The sequence below is a fragment of the Bos indicus x Bos taurus genome, chromosome 7, assembly GCF_003369695.1.
Source record: "Bos indicus x Bos taurus breed Angus x Brahman F1 hybrid chromosome 7, Bos_hybrid_MaternalHap_v2.0, whole genome shotgun sequence".
Taxonomy (NCBI): Eukaryota; Metazoa; Chordata; class Mammalia; order Artiodactyla; family Bovidae; genus Bos; species Bos indicus x Bos taurus.
Window position 1 is genome coordinate 96,017,721 of NC_040082.1, and position 8,218 is coordinate 96,025,938.

Sequence of the window (8,218 nt, forward strand, 5' to 3'; positions counted from 1 at the left end):
AGGCCCTGAGACAAAGTCCAAGTTCTTCTACCTGCCTCTCTGGTCTCACTTGTCACCGTACCTCACCAAAAGACATAGCCTCCTGCACCCCATGGCCTCACGTCCTTTGCACCTGCACTTCTTTCTGCCCAACACACCCTGTCAGCTCTTATTCAACCTTCAGGTTGCAACTCTGGTGTCACTCTCTGATGCTGACACTCTCAGTCAGCAAACCCTGCCCCACTCCTAACTCTCAATTATTTGAAAATGGGGTTGCCTCAAATCCAGTGCAGGCTGGGCCCAGATTGAGCACCCGGTCTCTGCTGCTGGCTAAATGGAGGAGTCCTTGCATCTGCCTTGGGGCTGGGGCGGCAGCTGCAGAGACACCTGGGCTCCAATCCCAGTTCCACTGTTTCCTGGCTGTGTGACCTCAGGCAAGTGTCTTAACTTGCCTGAGCCCCTCACGCTCCTCTTCTGTGAAACCCTTCCCAGGGCTGTTGCAGGGGTTCAAATGAGCCCCAGCCGGACCTGGCTCAGGATAGACCACTCTTGATAGGACCTGCTGTGGTTCAGAGCCAAGTTCCAGCCCCACAACCTTGGACTAGGGCTTCACTCCTTCCTGGCTTGGCAGGGCTGGAAAGCAGTGCTGGGTCTCCTTGTCCCGCCAACTCAACCCTCAATTCCCAAGCCTTTAATGGGAACCATATGCGCTGGACGCCTGCCCACCCACCCGCCTGCCCTTCTCCGCCTCCTCCCCCAGAGAGGCCTCCTGAGTCATCTGGTCCACCTCCCCTCTCCCAGCTTCTCACAGCCTCATTCCCACGCTGCCCTGGCCTGGGGTTCGCGTGTCCAGGATGTCTGTTGTCGTGTCATGGGTCCCTGTGGGTCTGTATGTGTGTCTGAGCTGTCTGTCTGAACTGTTTGTGCATGTGACTGTGTCTGAATTATGGGTCTGTAGGTTGGCTTTAAACAAACAATGTGCCTCTTTTTGTGTGTCCTTGTCTTGCGTGTAGTCTATCTGTCATGTTTTGTGTGATTGTCTTGTGGGTTTGTGCATGTCACTGTATTTTTAAAAAATGTTTATTTATTTATTTGGCTTAGTTGTGGCATGCAAACTTATAGTTGCAGCATATGGGATCTAGTTCCCTGACTAGGGATCAAACCTAGGCCCCTTGTATTGGGAGTGCACTTAGCCACTGGACCACCAAGAAGTCCCGCATGTTAATGTAGTAACAATCTGTTTTACAAATCTCTACGTGTGTGAATCTGTGTTCTTGAGCTGTGTGCCGGAACTGTGAGGTTTGTGTATTTTTTGTGTTTGGGGTCTGTGTGTGCGTTGGGTCAACTGTGTGAGTGCTGGTTCCTGGGTAACTGGCTGGTTCACCTCTGATGTTCTTCCTCCCCTTGATGGGTGTGTGTGTGTGTGCGTGTGTGTGTGTGTGTGTGTGTGTGTGTGTGTGTCAGCGGGGGTGGGGTGGTTTCTGGGGCCCTTGTGCCTGGAACACGTATCTGGCTGTATGTCGATTGTGGTTGTGTGTACTTGTTCTGGGTGACACTGTTTGTCTGAGCATGGCGTTGTGCCTGGACCACTTATGGGGGTGTAGTGTCCCTGGGTGACCGTATGCTCATGTTGTGTGCTTCTGTGTCAGTTGACTTGAGGTCAGTCCTATGCAACTGGAGCACAAATTCCTATTTTCATGTGGTCATTCAGTGTGTGTGTGTGTGTGTGTGTGTGTGTGATACCTGGAGAGGAGGGATTTCCTGGGGTGGCTACAGTCCCACTCTGAGAAAGGCCCACAAGAAGGAAAGAATGGGGCTGGACGGTGGGGACAGTCTGTGGGGAACCCCAAGCTCAAGGGCTCAACCTTGGAGCCTTTACCAGGACATGGAAAGAGAGCTGGGCTCCATTCTGGGTGAGCAATGGGAGGGGCAGGATTGGGAGCCCTGGACTGGAAGGACCCTGGAATGATCGCCATGGAGATGCAGAAGCTGGGGAAGGGAAGAGATGATGCTCAGCTCACCTGGGATAGATCAGGTCTTTTGGAAGCCACGTGACACTGGAGGAGCTGGCCCAGATATCCCCAGCAACCACAGCATTAAGAGCCTTGTGGATTTCTCTGGTGGTCTAGTGGTTAAGAATCCTTCTGCCAATGCAGGGCACACGGGTTCCATCCCTGGTCTGGGAAGATCCCCTATGCTGTGGGGCAACTCAACTCATGTGCCACAACTATTGAGCCCACACACCCTAGAGCCTGTGCTCTGCAACAAGAGAAGCCACTGCAATGAAGGGCAGCCCACAGTCTCCAAAATTAGAGAAAGACTGCACGCAGCAATGAAGACCCAGTGCAGCTAAAACTAAATAAATAAAATTTAAAAAATAAAGAATCTCGTGTATGGAATTGCACATGAATCAAATTATGGTCTTAAGCTCTGCTATACACCCTCTGTGGCCTTGCTCAAGTGTCTTAAGTTCTCTGAGCCTCAATTTCTCCATCTGAAAAATGGGACCAAGGCAGATGATGTCAGTCCCCTGCCTGTATACCCCTTGCCCTCATGGGTTCCTGTGCACATTTCAGCCTCAGGGATGTCTCAGCTCACATGCTGGCCAGACCATAAATGCTGAGGAGCTGACACTTCTGGGAGCAGCCCTTCCCCAGTGACACATGGGACTTGGAGAATAAAAACCCACCTCCCTCACCCTCCTGTGGGACAATTATGAAGGGCAGCCAGCATCTACATACTCTCCCAGGGGCCTCCAGGAGGACTGACCCTCAGTTGTCTAATCAGAATAACAGGAAAGGAAAGATGCAGAACAAATAACCCAATACAAAAGTACGGAGGTCAGTAGGTTGACTTTGCATCAGACAGAACTAGGTTTGAATCCTGTGTCTGCTATCTATAGCTGGGCAGCCTTGGCCAAGTTACCTAGCCTCTCTGAGCCTCAGACTTTTCAATCTTAAAATGGGGATAATAATTTCTACCTCAAGGGTTGTTGGAGGAATTCAAAGAAGCAATGGAAAAGACTTCATCTGGTGTTGAGTCCTAAGTGGGAGCTCGATGAGTGGGACGGTTGTTATTAAAGAGATGTAGGAAATTCCCTGGTGGTTCAGTGGTTAAAACTCCACACTTCCACAGCAGGGGGAATGGGGTTGTCCCCCTGTGAAGCATGGCCAAAAAAAATAAAAAATAAAAGAGATGTAGACCTGAGTGGATAGTCTCACATAGCCTGGGGTATTAGGGCTTTGTGAATGATGAGGTTTTCCCCATACAAATAAGAGGAATGCATGTTCCAAGCACATGTCAATCAGGGATTAGCTGTGGGAAATAAGGCCCCAAATCAGGGAACTTTGTGCTTCCAGGAGCTTCTGCCTCTATTATTCACAGGAAGGTGGAGAATAACACACTGGGAACCACTGACTTCAAGAATGCACCATAATGCGTATATAAAATCTAGTCCAGCCATATATTGGAATATTGAGTGCTAAGTTGCTTTGGTTGTGTCCAACTCTTTGTGACCCTATGGACTGTAGCCCTCCAGGCTCCTCTGTCCATGGGGCTTCTCCAGGCAAGAATACTGGAGTGGGTTGCCATGCATTCCCCCAGGGGATCTTCCCCACCAAGGAATCGAACCCACATCTCTTTGTCTCCTGCATTGACAGGCAGGTTCTTTACCACTGTCGCCACCTGGGGAGCCCATGATGAAATATTATTCAGCCATAAAAAGGAATAAAGTTCTCACACTTGCTATACCATGGATGAACCTCAAAAACATGCTCAGTGAAGAGGCCAGACAAAAAAGGACAAATAATGTATGATTCTACTTATATAGAATATCTAAAATTTTGGGAAGATGAAAAAGTTCTGAAAACAGTTTCATGGGGGAGTGATAAATTGGGAGATTGGGATTAATATATACACACTATTATATATAAAACAGATAACTAATAAGGACCTACTCTATAGCACAGGGAACTTACTCAGTACTCTGTAATGACCGATATGGGGATAGAATACAAAAAAGAGTGGATAAGTGTATATGTATAATTGATTCACTGTGCAGTACACCTGAAACTAATACAACATTGTGAATCAACTATACTCCAATAAAAATGAATTGAAAATAAATAAATAAAAACTAAAAATTGAAAAAAAAGTTGACAGTTTCACAACACCACAGAGGTAATTAATACCACTGAATTGTACCCTTAAAAATGGTTTAAATGGCAAATTCTATGATGCATGTATTTTACTACAACTTAAAAAAATTAATACAGCAATATACCAAACCCCACTGAATTGTACATTTTAAAGAGCAAATTATATGGCATGTGAATTATATCTCAATAAAACTTAAATATATATCTCTCTCTCTCCCTGGTTTTAACTTAGAGATTTGGAAGCTTCCATCATTGTCACTTGCAACTGCCTCTCAACAAAAGTGAGCAACACTGGTGACTGTAGACAGTAGCATTCCTGAAGGAAAACCTAGTGTCTCTACAACTGTGCTTGCTAGACATCACTGCAACACAATAGAAAGATGACCTCCACCCACCTTCACTCACTTCCCCCACCCACATCTCATGCTTCTAATTGATGGAATCTCATTGCCATACAGAAATCTAGCTGCAAGGGAGTCTGGCAAACATAGTTTTTAGCTTTGCAGCTTCTGTAGTATAGGAAGGGACACTAGGGGCTTGGGATGGTGCTGAGACAGTTCATTGTCTCTTGGTTTTGATACATAGAATTTTTTCCCTCTTTCAATGGTAAAAGTTTCATATCCTCCACCCCTACCCCCTTGTTTTCTATCCAATATAGTTTAAATGAGGCTAACTCCTCTTTCTGGCTCTGGAGGGGTGATCTATGAACCAGGTCTGGTCAAGCTACACAATCAAGTGTAATTGAAATTACACTTGAAATATGATTGGCTCAGAGATAGGCACATAACTTGAGATGGGTCAATGAGAGTCATTATTTTGCAAGCTCTCTTTTTGCTAAAGCTGCTGAGCTTGGAAGATGAAAGGTTCTGGGAAGTATCTATGTCATCTCCTGGCTAAAAGAGATCCCTTATAGAGAATAGGGATTAAAAAGCAGAGACATCACTTTGCTGACAAAGAGCTGTTTAGTTAAAGCCACTCTAGTGCTTTTGCCTGGAGAATCCCAGGGACAAGGGAGCCTGGTGGGCTGCCGTCTATGGGGTCACACAGAGTCGGACCCGACTGAAGTGACTTAGCATGGTTCTTCTAGTAGTCATGTATGGATGTGAGAGTTGGACTATAAAGAAAGCTGAGTGCCAAAGAATTGATGCATTCAAACTGTGGTACTGGAGAAGGCTCTTGAGAGTCCCTTGGACAGCGAGGATATCCAACCTGTAAATCCTAAAGGAAATCAGTCCTGAATATTCATTGGAAGGACTGATGCTGAAGGTGAAGTTTCAATACTTTGGCCACCTGATGCAAAGAGCCAACTAATTGAAAAAGACCCTGATGGTGAGAAAGATTGAGGGCAGGAGGAGAAGGGAGCAACAGAGGATGAGATGGTTGGATGGCATCACTGACTCAGTGGACAGGAGTTTGAACAGACTCTGGGAGATAGTGAAGGACAGGGGTGCCTGATGTGCTGCAGTCCAGGGGATCACAAAGAGTCAGACATGACTGAGTGACTGAACAACAACAACAACATAGAGAATAGTAGATGATAAACGGGGAGAGACAGGATTCTGATGATAGGACAGAATCCCTGGATCCAGCCATGCTTGCATTCCATTACCTCTGGATTTTTTTTTTTTTTTTCAGTTTTGTGAGATAACAGATAGTCTTTACTGTTTAAGACAGTTCAAGTGGCTACTTGCTATCAAAGGAGCACTGAATAATATATGGTGGGATTAGCAAGAGCAAAGACATGGGTAGACATGCATGGCTTAGGTTCATTTACTCGTTAAATTATTCTTGATCATCTTCTTCATGTCAGGCCCTGTGCAGAGTAAAGGAAAACAAAGGCCTGGACTGTTTCTCCCTCTAGCTGGAGACATAGAGGGGTCATAGATGAGTAAAGCCAATGGATACTCAAGCACCAATTAAGAAAACCCAGTGACACCTGATGAGAGTTGGCAGAGGGATCCACTGCTCTTCTACCCTACCTCTGCACACTGTGGAGAGCCAACTGCCAGTGCCAGACATCAAACCACCTGGCCCAAGAGTTTTGTTGTACAAGGTCCTTGAGAAGCTGATCTCTTTTCAGTGCTGGTGCTCAGTTCTGACCACGACACTAACCACAGAGGAAGGCAGACACCATGTTCATCATAGCATTGACCATGATGCTGATCTCAAAGCTGACAACTGTACAACCAGGACACTGAGCATGACACTGACCACAGTAAAACCTGATCATGATTTTGATGGTAGCATGGCCAGGGCACTGTCCAAAGCTAGGTCAGAACCCTGACCACAGCATGACCAGGTCAGTGATTGTGACTCTGAGCACAACATGGCCAGGAAGCTGACCACCACACTGACCACAGCACAGTTAAGACCTGTAGAGACCACAGTACTGACTGCAGTGCTGACCCCAGTAGAACCAGGATGCTGATGGAAGCACAGATCACAGTTTAACAGGACACTGACTACAGCATGATCAGGACACTGAACTTGGCCACCGACCACAGCTGTTGAATGTATTGGTCAGGGTCCAGTCAGAAAAACAGAGCTCACACCAGATAGTTCAATAGCAAGAATTTAATATGGGGATTTAGTCATAGAGATGGCAGTTAAGCTTTAAAAGTAAATACGAGGAAGTGAATCTACTCAGGAGTAGCAAGCTACCACTTCCAAGGGCTGAAGCAGCAGAGAGGGGAGGGGGTTACCCTGGTAACGGCCACCTGGCAGGAGCTGAATGAACCATGGTGAGGACTCCCAACGGTGCTGATGTCCAAACTGACAACGTACTATCAGGACACTGAGTATGACCCTGACCGCAGTATGACCTGATCATAATTTTAATATAGCCTTCAATGTAGTAATACCCTCCGGGCATTGATTGCTGGCTAGGTACTCTCTTTATTCATGAGTCACAAAGTCCCCAACAACTCAAGAGGAAACAGTTCTCCCAAGAGAAGGAAAGCTCTTTGCCTGGCATTGCATGGCCGAGAAGGGACAGACCAGGGTGGAACCCAGGCCGTATCATATAACAAGCTCTTTCTCCTTGCTTTGACAAAAACACCCATAACTTGTTATCTGTCCCACACAGTAGGATCAGTAAAATTCCATGCTTCCCCATTCCCAATATTTATGATCGATTCCTCTATAACCTGACTGGCCTGCTTGGTCACTACCCCTCCCCCGCCAAAAAGCCACAGAGGGACTTTGGAGAAAGAAGATGATTGGGGAAGCCAAAGAGGGGGGAGGCAGAGAAAGGATGGAGGCAAGACAAGGACGCTCTTCATCTGCAAATAGCTTTGTGTGGAGGTGGCTGATTCTCTTAGGATTCTGGTCTCCAGTCTTGGGCCATTGAAATGAGAGGGAGAGACTGTCCCAGGTGTGGTGGAAAAAGGGAGACTGAGCCCGAGGACCCCTGGAGAAGGGGAGGAGGTGAAAACAAGGTGCCCACCAGCTGGTCACCCCTTTCGGCCTAGTCTAACGATCTCCGGCCCGCTGTATCTGTCTTCCTTTTTGTCTCCTTCTTCCACCCCACCCCTCGCCCCCCGTGTCATGGCCGTGACCCCTTCCTGCAAAGAAGAGTTTCACACACTCTGCCTCAGTTTCTCTGTTCACTCCTGACTTCCGTAAGCATGAGGCCTCTCAATGTCTCTTCTTTGCTGCCAGGCCTTCCTTCTACGACTCCGTCCCTGGATCCCCCTCCCACCCCTCACTGACAGCGTAGGAAATGTCCAGGGAGGGGAAACTGACAACCACGTGACGGAACCTCACTCCCTCCCCCCATCTCCATGACCACCCCCACCATGGCCTTGGGGTTCTGGGTCGCGTCCCCAGCTACCCTCCCCTTCTTCCTTCCATCTTCCTCCCCCCTCTTCCCCATCCCCAGACCCAGCAAGATCCGCTCCCGAAAACGAGCTGGGGGTTGGGCGGGGGGCGGAGCCCGCAACAAAGACTCTGAGCGAGCGCGGGGGGCGGGGGTGGGGCGGGATCCCAGCCGCCGGCGAGGCGGGGGAGGCGGCGGCGGAGGGTCGCCCTGGCCGGCGGGCGGGCGGGCGGGGTCGCGCCTGGTGGCGGTCCCCGGGCCGAGG